The sequence below is a fragment of the Pogoniulus pusillus genome, chromosome 15 (assembly GCF_015220805.1).
Source record: "Pogoniulus pusillus isolate bPogPus1 chromosome 15, bPogPus1.pri, whole genome shotgun sequence".
Classification (NCBI taxonomy): domain Eukaryota; kingdom Metazoa; phylum Chordata; class Aves; order Piciformes; family Lybiidae; genus Pogoniulus; species Pogoniulus pusillus.
Window position 1 is genome coordinate 14,692,234 of NC_087278.1, and position 11,808 is coordinate 14,704,041.

An 11,808-nucleotide genomic window follows, 5' to 3' on the forward strand; every position below is an offset into this window, starting at 1 on the left:
AAAAGCTGGACAAACACGATGCTCAGTACCTCTTTCCAAAGCACCAGATTGCTAACACAGACCATTGGCAGCTTGCACACATGCCCTGAAGATGATGCCAGAGCAAGGAGGCAACCCTCATGCATACTACCTCTCACTGAGGAGTACAGGCCCAGTAGACTGGACGTAGAAAGCACATAACTGGATCTGTCAGCACAGCAAGAGGTGAGCCAGGATCAGGACTATTCAAGACGTCAGCCCTAAACTCGACATTCAATGGGGCTTCTAGGCTCATAAGCAGAATGTGTAACTACAGTGTCTCAGGCAGTGCCAGTCAGGACAATTATGATCTACTGGTGCCCTCAGGACCTGACAGCCTCAGTACTAAGTCTAGACCAACCTGCAAAGCAGTACCACTTAGGGAAGATCACACAGGAACAGGTCCAGGTGGGTCCTGAAGCTCTCTAGAGAAGACGACTCCACAACCTGTCTGAGCAGCCTGTTCCAGTGCTCCATCACACTCACAGTAAAGAAAATTTTGCTCACATTGAGATGGAATTTCCTGTGATTGAGTTTATGTCCATTGTCCCTCATCCTGTCACTAGGTATCACTAAAAAGAGACTGCCTTCATCCTCCTGACAACTACCCTTCAGATATTTGTAGACACTGATAAAGTCCCCTCTCAGCATTCTCTTTTCCAGACTAAACAGCCTGAGGTCTCTCAGTCTTTCCCAGTTCTTCCAAAATTCTTTAAAAGCATCTTTTTTAGGATGCAGAGGCATCCTTCCACAGGACACCAGAAGGCTCTCATGGAGAACACCAGGTTTAGGGTTTGCTAATGGTGCTCTGACTCCTGTAGGCAGACTGGGGGAAGCTGGTGTCCTTTTGTCTCTCTTGCCTTTGAAAATGCTTCCCATGGTAAGTATTTCAAAATTACAATAACTGCACTGTGAACAATCATGTTGGATGTTTTCTGATAGCAGTGGGAACCCAAAAGGTATGGGGCACTGAAACAAAGCCGTGACAGGAGGAGTCTCACACTATGGGGCAAATGCAGGGACAATATAAAGTACATTCAAAAGCTTTATCTACACTCCTGCCTCTATCCAGAGGTTCCTCACTGCCTAAATTTATGCATCCTATAATGAATAATTCTTAGTAGATCCATGCCAAATATTCCCAAGGGCCTTCTTAGCTATATGAAAGGAAGCCCAAATAACTAACATGCAAATTGCAGCCCCTTACACACTGCAGAAGAGCCCATGTAACATATGGATAGCTTTAATCTAGCCCAGCCTTTTGTGCTCTCTCATTCATCGTTTTTTTGCTGCAGTCTTTTCTGCTGACCACTTGTACACTAATTCACCAAATCAGAAATCCTGTCAGCTTTCTCATTGTCAGCAGATATGTTGTAACACAGACATCCATAACTGATGAGTGAGCAGAAAAAAGTGAAAAAACATAATTACACAATCACAAGACCAGAATCTCCAAATAGGTTCTTACTGGAAGTCCTGGCTTAGTTCAGGTTTTCACTAAAGCACTAGTCTTCATTTGTGTAATTGTGACAAATACAGGTTTTACTGGGGACAAAGATGGTCAAGTCCTCAAAGCAAGGGGGGAGAAAAAAAAAAAAAAAAAAGATGTTCCAAAGCTGTAAAACTCAAAGGATTAGGGCTAAAATACTTCAGAATTTTAATTGCTCACTTTAAAAAAAATGTATGTCCTTCCTGCAGTCGCATGAATCTGAGAGGACATTTGTGATTTCTGAACACTTGAAGTTAGCAAAGTTTGTAACAGGATGTGAACTCAATAAGCTGATCTGTTAGCCATGAGAAAAGAGGTTAAGTGGAAGACTAAATAATGTGACATATAGGTTCAAATAGCAAGAAGAGCCTAGCCTCAACAAGATTTCAGCTCTGCTGACACTCATGTTAACTTGATTTCTACGGCTGAAATGCAGATGGAATCTGAGCCTAAGGTTCACAGTAAATCCAGCCTCCTGCCTTCTACCAAGTGGCAGGTAAGCACAATCTTTGACTGTGGGTGGACTAGTGCAAAAATGAACTATGTCTCCTTCCTAGATTCACTGAAATAACTATCTATATCTTTTTAAAACAAAACTTTCAGCCATTATACTTTATGTTTTTGCTGGCTGCTGATCAGAGCTAAGGTTCATGGAAAACCACAGCTCTGTGACAGCCAGAGAGGACTGCTTTGTACTTGCCACAGAGCCTAACAAAGTCTTCAAGCTCTGTAGTCTCAAGGCGTTTTTTTCAGGCAATCCTTAGAAGTTGCTTTCTATTCTGAACATGCTGCTGTTTTCTTTACCTTCAGCCAATTAAGTCAGATAAGCTCAATTGAGCAACTGCAATGATAAATCATCTCTAGTTCGAGCACGGCCAGCAGCCCTGGCAGCTGTCCACTTTTAACTGCAGCACTTCATCCTCATAATACATTTTAATGCATTCATTTTAACTCAGAACAACCATGAACTGCAGAGACTTCCTCCTGGTCCAACTCATAGTTAGACTTACCCAGCAACCAAAATGACATGATGAGATCTCTGGCCTAGCACCAAACCCTACAGCTATAACAAAAATTAAAACTAGGTGCATTGGAAGAGGTCCCCTTAGAGGGACAGGCACCCTAATGTATGGGGTACTTCCTCCTTAAGAGAAAGTCACTCCCTTTGTGTCAGTTCAGACTAACTAGAGAAGCCAGCAGCTACTCAGATGCATAGCAAAGGAGATGTGACTACTTCAGATAGCACAGAGACAGTGGGATGTTACGATTTCACTATAATTCATTTACCTTACATTTCTAAGCAAAGTGATGCATGAATGCAAAAAGCCAGGTGGAGTAAGCTAAAGAGAAATGAGGAAAATGGTTTTCAGATGGGACCTACATTTATGTACAGCAAGAAGCCAAGAGCAGAAACAACAGATAGGATACTAGACAAAAGCATCACCACACAATAGATAAAAAATGTTTCTCCCAGTCACCTTTGCCTCGGTTTCCCTTTGCCAATTCTGTGGAGCTGTGAGGCACCAAATGAGGGAAGTGGGTGCTGAGAGAGGCCTCTGCAGATGTACAGGGGCATTTTAATGGTGCAGCAAGGAATGGCATTCTTGCAAGTCTGGTGTAGACGGATGCACTCTGTCCCTGTGTCATGCTCCTAGCTCTCCGAATGGAAAGTACCAACTCCAAGGGTAAAATATTCTTTGTCTCTTAATATAGGTAACTTCAGTTAACCTTGTTGTAGCATTGTGGGTACACTGAGAAGATTACACTCCTCAATGTGCAGTTGCATTTGTATTGGAAATGCCACATTACACACTTCCTATTAGGGTTCAGGACTGCTACCATCTTCAAGACTGTTACAAACCTCAGGAAACAGGGGTTTATAGTGGAAACACTGAAACACTCAGCTCTAAAAGTCCCTGCAGATAGGAAATAATGCTATAAATTCAATTTCTCCTTCCCAGCATATACATTGACAAGGTATGAACAATATGTATTTCTACACTTAGACAGATGTATACATTGCTCAGGGTAACCTTTGATGTAAGAGGGGATGATGGAAAGAACTCAAAGTGGAAAGAGCACTCTTTTGTCCTTTACAGAGTTACTGAAATTGCAATAATGACAAAATTCAGCAATTTAAATTTAGTAGTTTGTGCCTGGGGTTGGATTCTGAATGTACCTTTTTTAAAGAACAAGTTATGCTTCGATGGTTAGCAAGAAGATAGGACCTCTCCCAAATACCTTCAGCCTCTATTAAAAAAAAGGGGAGGCTGTTCAAATAACATTGAAAATCAAGTTGCTATCCATTGCAAAAATGATTATTCCCTGTGTACTCTCTTCTATATGTAATGTGGTCCCTGGTTTCTTAACATTACCAAGGAGTAAAATTTGGACTAGAAACTACTGGACGTGCCGATGTAATACCCAAAACTGTTTGGCAAGAGAAAAACAAGCAGGGCTGTGGGGACTGTGGCATTTGGAAATCTCTTCAGATATTAATAGCAACAGTAGAGATGGGTCAATATAGTGCTATTAGCTACATCACACTGCTTGGCCTCTGATACATACAAGAAAAGGAAAAATGAAACCAACACAATTGGGTTTTGGGAGGTATGCTACTGTTGGTTAAATAGGAAAATCCATACCTGTTTTAGACACTGCAGCCTGACTGGCAGGCAGGGGAAGGTGTAGAGAGGTGGACCTACATTTTGCTGGCCAAGCCCTCACCTCCAGGAGGGAGAGACTGTTACCCGCATAGAGCTCACGAGGTGCAAGAGAGGTTCCACCATCCTCCTTCTTGGACACATGCCCTGCCCCACGGTTTTGGTGACATCCCTGGACATGCCACTCCTCTGGAGACAGAGCTGCTAGTCCTGCAGTGGCTCTCATTGACTGGGTTAAGTTGTTGTACACGGTGCCAGTGCACGGGAAAATATCAGCAAGGCTGCATGTAGATTTGCCCCTTAGATTTTATGTTAGTGCTGCTCACATTTGGAAAAGTGACTTTCAGATTCAAATTCAACAGTCCTGGCTCACTGGAGAGGTCCCCAAAAACTGGAAGCAGGCCAATGTGATGCTTATCCACAAGAAGGGAAGGAGGGAGTATCCTAGAAGGTTAATAGGCCCACCCTTCTGCTGATGGGGGAAGCAAGGGTGGGAGGAAAACAAAGGCTTTAGCTACTATGTCCCCTCCCAAAGTGCTAAACAAGTACCCACAGGTGTTTAGGTAGTTATTGGTGTCTTGCTCAAATGAGGGTGAGCAAGCCCTGGTTTCACCTAATATGGTCAGTTTGCAAATGCCATTTCGATTGGTGAATCTCTGTGGCCAAAGGAGCCATTGCACTCAGGCAAATAGTATGCACTGAGCCAAGTTGCAAGCAGTTGTGTTGCTTCTGCCTTACTGCTCTTGGACAATGTGTTCTGCTCTGCCTTGTACTTCAGACCAGCTTAGCCCTGATATTTTGGGCTTGAACTACTTGAAAACTTAAGTGCCTCAAGTTTCCCAGGAGAAGGCATTTTAGTGCCTCACGATGTGGCAAGAAGTGCCACCAACATTGTGCTCCCTGCACATCTGCAAGAGATCCTGCCTGCACCTCTGCAAACTTCTGTGCCAAGAGGAATCAGGATCAGGTCAGAGATCACCTGCCTCTTTCCCAGCACCCTGGGAAGATCCAGAAGCCTCTCAACAGCTGAGCAGTTCCAACACTGGGATGAAGAAGCCAGAGACTATCTTGCAATTTCTACTCCACTGCAGCGAATAGCACAGACTTTCCCTAGGGCTCCAGCCTACCTATTTATAGGTGAGGCAAAGCCATTTTTTGGCTAAACTTTTCCAAATGTTCTGATTCTCCTGAGTGAATTGCCCATAAGCATCCTTGGGAAGAGTTTCCCAACCAAATTAGAACCCAAATTTAAGTAACTGGTATACAGTTGTGGGCAAGGCTTTCCAGAAATAAAATTAACTACATATTTTATAATTCCTGCCTTGTTAATTGCCCAAACTAAATCAGGGAGGAACTGGGAAATTGCAGACCTGTCAACCTGACCTCAGTGCCAAGCAAAGTCATGGAACAGGTCACCTTGAGTGCTATCACAAAGCACCTACAGGATGGCCAAGGGATCAGGTCCAGCCAGCATGGGTCTAGGTCCTGCCTGACCAACCTGATCTCCTTTTATAATCAGGTCACCTGCCTGGTGAATGTAGGGAAGGCTGTGGAGGTAGTCTGCCTGGACTTCAGCAAGGCCTTTGACACCATCCGCCACAAGCTCCTGGCAAACCTGGCAGCCTGTGGCTTGGACAGATTCACTCTGATATGGGTCAAGAACTGTTTGGAGGACCAGGCCCAGAGAGTGGTGGTGAATGGTGCCACATCCAGTTGGCAGCCAGTCACTAGTGGTGTGCCCCAAGGATCAGTGCTGGGGCATCAGATGACACCAAGTTAGGAGCAGGTGTTGATCTGTTGAAGGGTAGGAGAGCCCTGCAGAGGGACCTCGACAGTCTGGATGGGTGGGCAGGTGCCAAGGGGATGAGATTTAATAAGTGCAGGGTCCTACACTTTGGCCACAACAACCCCAAGCAGCACTACAGGCTGGGGACAGAGTGGCTGGAGAGCAGCCAGGAAGAAAGGGAACTGGGGGTACTGGTAGATAGGAGGCTGAACATGAGCCAGCAATGTGCCCAGGTGGCCAGGAGAGCCAATGGCATCCTGGCCTGGATCAAGAACAGTGTGGCCAGCAGGATAACGGAGGTCAGGCCACACCTTGAGTGCTGTGTCCAGTTCTGGGCTCCTCAATTCAAGAGAGCTGTTGAGGTACTGGAATGTGTCCAGAGAAGGGTGACAAAGCTGGTGAGGGGCCTGGAACACAAACCCTATGAGGAGAGGCTGAGGGAGCTGGGCTTGTTTAGCCTGGAGAAGAGGAGGCTCAGGGGTGACCTCATTGCTGTCTATGACTACCTGAAGGGAGGTTGTAGCCAGGTGGGGGTTGGTCTCTTCTCCTGGGCAAGCAGCACCAGAATAAGGGGACACAGTCTCAAGTTGTGCCAGGGGAAGTACAGGCTGGATGTTAGGAGGAAGTTCTTGCCAGAGAGAGTGATTGGCATTGGAATGGGCTGCCCAGGGAGGTGGTGGAGTCACCATCCTTGGAGGTGTTCAAAAAAAGCCTGGATGAGGCACTTAGTGCCATGGTCTGGTTGACTGGATAGGGCTGGGTGCTAGGTTGGACTGGATGATCTTGGAGGTCTCTTCCAACCTGGCTGATTCTATGAAATGCTCCTATAAATTACTTTCTATTATAGACATATTAGTTGTGTTGCTAACACTGTTAACAATATGAACATCAGATACGCCAGAAGTCTGCAAGGAGTATGGAAAATTGAAGCTGAAAAGCACCTGTGAGCCCTCCTCACTACAGCTGCTGGGTTTTTAAGGTAATGGATTAATTGGCAGAAGGTTCATCACTTCTTACCAACATATCTAACAGCTGTGGGTAACCAACATTCCTGCAGGCTTTGTGAAGGACATCTGTTCAGTAGCTTTCTGCTTTCCACCTTTTCCTACAACAGCAGCCCTGGTGCCTGCAGTGTACAAATCTAACACACCCAAAAGCCATACCTCCGTGTTGACCCAGAGGTGCCAAGCCTCTGAGCAAGGAGGAAACTGCCTCATTGTCCAAACCTGTTCACTACTTGCCAGTATCTGCAGAGATTAACGACAAAGCTACTTTATTACCATTTAAAGGGCAATGCAATTCCCAGCAGAACCAAGAATTGCCTTTTTTCTCTTCTCTTAGGTGAGCCCTTTACTATAACTGACTCCTGTCTTTCCTTCTGCCTTTCTCATTTAAATTTTCTCTTGCATCAGCAGTCTCAGCTGAAAGTGCCTCTGCTTCTGCAGTATCACCCAAGAAGCAGTAGCTGAGAAGCAGTGTTACTGGCCATAAGCAGTGCAAACAGCAAATCTGCAGTTTTCAGCATAATTAGTGAACTACTTGTAAGATGGGACCATCAGTGTATAACTGTCATTGAACCCCAGTGCCTGAGCATTCAGGATCACCATCAGATGCTGTTCAGCCCTGGAAGGCCTGCAGACCACTCTCATGCTGTTTCCCAAAGCTCTCTGGCGAATTTACACTCAGGCATAAGGACCAACAGCAAGACTGGAATAGCTTCCCAGGCACCTACTTGTCGGAGGACCACAGCCAAAACGTTCAGGAGTGCTTCACCCAACCTATGAAGTACACAAAGCCACTTCTCCTTCCTGGGATGATTTGACCACCGCTCTGTTTTATAAAGCAGAATGAAGAAATTGAAGCATCTCCAAGGGTTTTCACTGTACTGATCAGCATACCCCAAGATTTCCAGCTACCTCCAGTTGAGCAAACAGCAGGAACACTGAAACAAGGAAACATACACAGGCAGAAGCTGTTGCAGACACTTAGGCAAAAATTGTGTTTGGCTCTTTCTTTCTACCGAGATCCAGGAAAAGTCAACTTAAAAGGAAAAAAAAACCCAACAAACAACCGAAGTATTTTAAAGGCAAGCTTAAATTCAGCAAGAAGCTGGGTGTTATTCCTTAGAGAGAAACTTGCAGTCCCTAGTGGGGTTCCCTTCCTCACCTTCTTGTAAAGCCGCATGATTATTGCCAGGAGCCAAGAGCCGCACTGGTAACCACAGCCCCAGGGCACAAAGACACCGACACGGCTGGTCCCACATCTAACACCGCAGACGCTTCCACAAGCCAACCCAGATGACTTGCCCAATAGTGTGTCCCAGGAACAACACAGCAAAACCTCCCAGCCAAAAGCACGGGACAAGGAGGACCAAGAGGATTTAGCGCTCCCCTCCTCCGCCAACTCTCTCAGCAAATCTTAGGAGCTCCTTACCTTTACATGTCTCCTTTGCCTTCTCCACCGGTTCCTGGTTGGGCTGCCAGGAGGTATCTGCTCTGCAACGCCCCGAGGGGAGCGGTGGAGAGCAGACTGATCGCTGCCTCCCACGAAAACAGACAGGTGCTTGGAAAGCAGCCCTGGGCCCCGCAGCGAGGCAGGAGCCGCGGGAATACAACTCCCAGAAGGCCTCGGGACTAGCTGCCCTTCTTCCCGGCCGTCGCCTCCCGCCGTGCACTCTGGGGCTTGTAGTTCCGAGGCAGCACCAGCGCGCCGCCGCCGCTCCCGCAGAGCGGCCGGGACGGGAGGCGTTGCCTGGCTGCGAAAGAAATAAACGCGCCCAAATCTATAGCTTTGGTGTTTTGGGGTTTGTTTTGAAATATAGGTATATACACACACGTGTATGTGTAAGGATGGAAACGCAAGTCTTTTTGTTTTGTAGGGGGAAAGGGCAAGTTGGCGTCCTTGCTCTGCTCTTCCGTTCTGGTGGGGGTTTGGCTGCTGCGAAGGTGGTAGGGGGGCAAGGCTCATAAGCAACTATTGCTAAATAACTTTACAAAATCAGATGGGGAAAACGTAGATGTTCCCATACACTAATTAGTTAATGACTAGCCTCAAGCCTCCAAACGTGCCCATGCTTAACTGTATCCTCCACTGAAGTGAACACAATTGCATCTCATACTCCAGTTGCTCCAGAAACTCGAGGCCTCTGGAAATTACTAAGCATGGCTTAGTAATGGTGAGATTTTAGAAGTAATTAAGGGCTTATCCACACTGGGAGTTGTTGCAGAGCAGCTTCACTTGTGTAACTCCCCTCCCTGTGCTGGACATCTATTTCACACTACTACCACCTTAGTCTGAGTTCATTTGCACCATTTGGACTGTGAGTTCTCAAGCTACATTCACCTGAATTGAAGGACTTGGTCAAGGTGAGCTTAAACTATATGTTCAGCTCTTACCTTGTGTTTGAGTCTTTATTTAAGCATCTCTTCCCAAAAGACAGGAATTTCTTTTGAAAACTAGAGGTGAGTTTTCTCACACAATTGCTGCTGTCCTGAATTTGGGAGATCAGTAGGAGCACTAAATGCTACAAGAGTCACCAAAAAACCCTTTCAGAACATGGCCCTGTTTGCCTAACTGGGAATGTTTGATTTTCTAATACCAAGAGGAATACTGTGCAGAAGATAGAACGCTCTCCTTTCAGAGGGAAATCTCCTCTTAGTAGTTAGTCCTTGTGGGTAGCAAATTTTAACAATACTTAATGGAGAATACAGAATTCATAATCTGTCCAGAGCGTAGTCAAAGCCATAGAGTTTTGCCCAAATTTTATTATTTGCATACACATCAAAAATGTAAACAATGTTAACATACAACAAGCCTGAGACAGTCTTCCAAGACCGGGAGGTGCTGAGGTCATGGATAAATAAACAGCTTCCCTTTACCTGAGGTGAAGAGGGGAAGAAGTCCTAGATAAAAGAAAATAAATAATGCATGAGTGATACAGGAACTTTTAGTGCACAGATAGGTAGTACTCACAAAGACTTCTCAGCTTCCACATGGCACCATGCCACAGCTGGATCCGTGCAGTCATATGGCAACATTCCTAAATGAAGACTTCCCAGAGCTTGGGACGTGATGGGGAGGTAGACACAGAGTCCTGCCAGAACTACAGAGGACCCGCGCTGCTCCCTGGCTCGTGGTGCTGAGACACAGCCCGGCTCTGCATGGGACTGGTGGGCAGCTGCAGGACTTCTTTGCTCAGGTCAAACCACTGAACTTCTGGACATGTGTTTGGCCCAGGAAAGGGTTTAGTTGCTTTGCAAGGCACTGCAGCTTGTCTTGAACTTCTAGAACAAGCTGGCAGCATATGAAGAGCATAGTTAAGCCATAACCCAGATAGGTCTTCCAGGATAATTGAGATTCTACATTATATGGCTTTTAAAAGTGAGTTTTCATAGACTTGCTAGAAAAATGTGATTTTTGACCTAGCACTTTTCCTTCCAAGATTTCTGAACAATCTTTTTTAATGCAAATTTGGGCGGGGGGGGGGGGGGGGGGGGGGGGGGGAGGGGAGAGAGAAAAAAAATAGTTATATTCTTTTGACTTCAGTTCAAGCTCAGTTGATAGAAGATCTATTAATCACCAGCATGTGATTTACATCAAGAATGATTGTAGTAAAGCAGAGACATAGAAGAGCTGGAATGGATTTCTTCCCAGGATCTTGCAGCATTAAGAGTGGGGCTATGTTCATTTTCTGGTTTTGTTCTGAACTCTGTAGCATTTGGTTGACTGAGGCTGTATTTCTTACTAAAAATGAGCTGTAAGAGAACTGATTTTGTGAACACACAGGATTATTATTTATTCCAGCAGGTATTTTGTTAGTTCCTGACTCTGCAAAGATTTGCATAACTACATACACCATGAATAAGTCAATTGAAATTAATAAGGTCTGTCTAATATTTTCATCTCCAAATTTCCCAGAACAATACTGGTCTCAGTCATATATTATTTGCAAGAATTCACAGATAAAATCAGACTAAAGAGGAAGTATGGATAATATAGCACTAAGCTTCTTACCATTTCACTGACGTAGGGAAATCTACTGGAAAGTAAATTTTCTGTAAACATTGATTTGACACTGTCTAAGTTTCTTCCTTCTCCAAGGGACGGACTGACATGGGGACCCTCAGCCCACTCCATTCACCTGACTGCCCCTAATGCAGAGCTGAAAGAGATCCCATTTGTAAGTATGGCAGAAAGGTGAAGACCATTTATTTTTCCCATATGGAAAAGAGAAGCAAAATCCAGATGCAGAGGATTTCTCCAAAGCAGAAGGCAGGACAAGAGAAAAACAAAGAAACAAACAAAACATTTAATGACAGTCATGTCACAGCTAACAATCCTACTGCCTTTCACAGGGGAACTTTCTTAAACCAGCCTGCATCTCCTTGAAAAAGGAGATCCATCTCAAAGAAAAATGAGTCAAGTCTGCATTGCCATTTAGCTTTGTACCTGGCAAAAGCTTTCCATGTTGCGTCCATATTCTAAAAAGAGCAGAGCTCTCCTCTTAAAGACCTAGCAGGCGAGGTGTAAAACGGAGCTAATGCTAAAACAATAACCTTGAGAAATGCTGAGCAGCAAACCAGAAAGCCAAACTGCTGCTGTTCCTCCTGAACACCTTTCACAGCAGCACCATGGTTTCCTGGACTAAGATAGGAGCTGTTGCTGCCATCTCACCCTGTCCTGAGCAATATCCTGCTCTGCCACACAGCCTCGGGGTATTTGCAGGGTATTTTCACTGGTGTCTGAGTCACCACAATAAGCTCCAAAGTCAGGTTCTCTACCAGTGGATCAGATGGCAAATGCAATGTGCACAATACTGTAATTTGCTTCTTCATAATCTTGATGACATGTTA

General features: G+C 45.2%; 1 protein-coding gene across 1 annotated transcript in view; it reads right to left on the reverse strand.

Annotated features, from left to right (window-relative positions):
- Positions 1 to 8,608, reverse strand: part of TBXAS1 (thromboxane A synthase 1) — a 278,058-nt gene extending 269,450 nt beyond the window's left edge. The window contains exon 1 of the mRNA XM_064155470.1: positions 8,390 to 8,608. The gene's annotated coding sequence lies outside the window, so the exon portion shown is untranslated. The remainder of the gene's footprint in view (positions 1 to 8,389) is intronic.
- Positions 8,609 to 11,808: the final 3,200 nt, after the last annotated feature.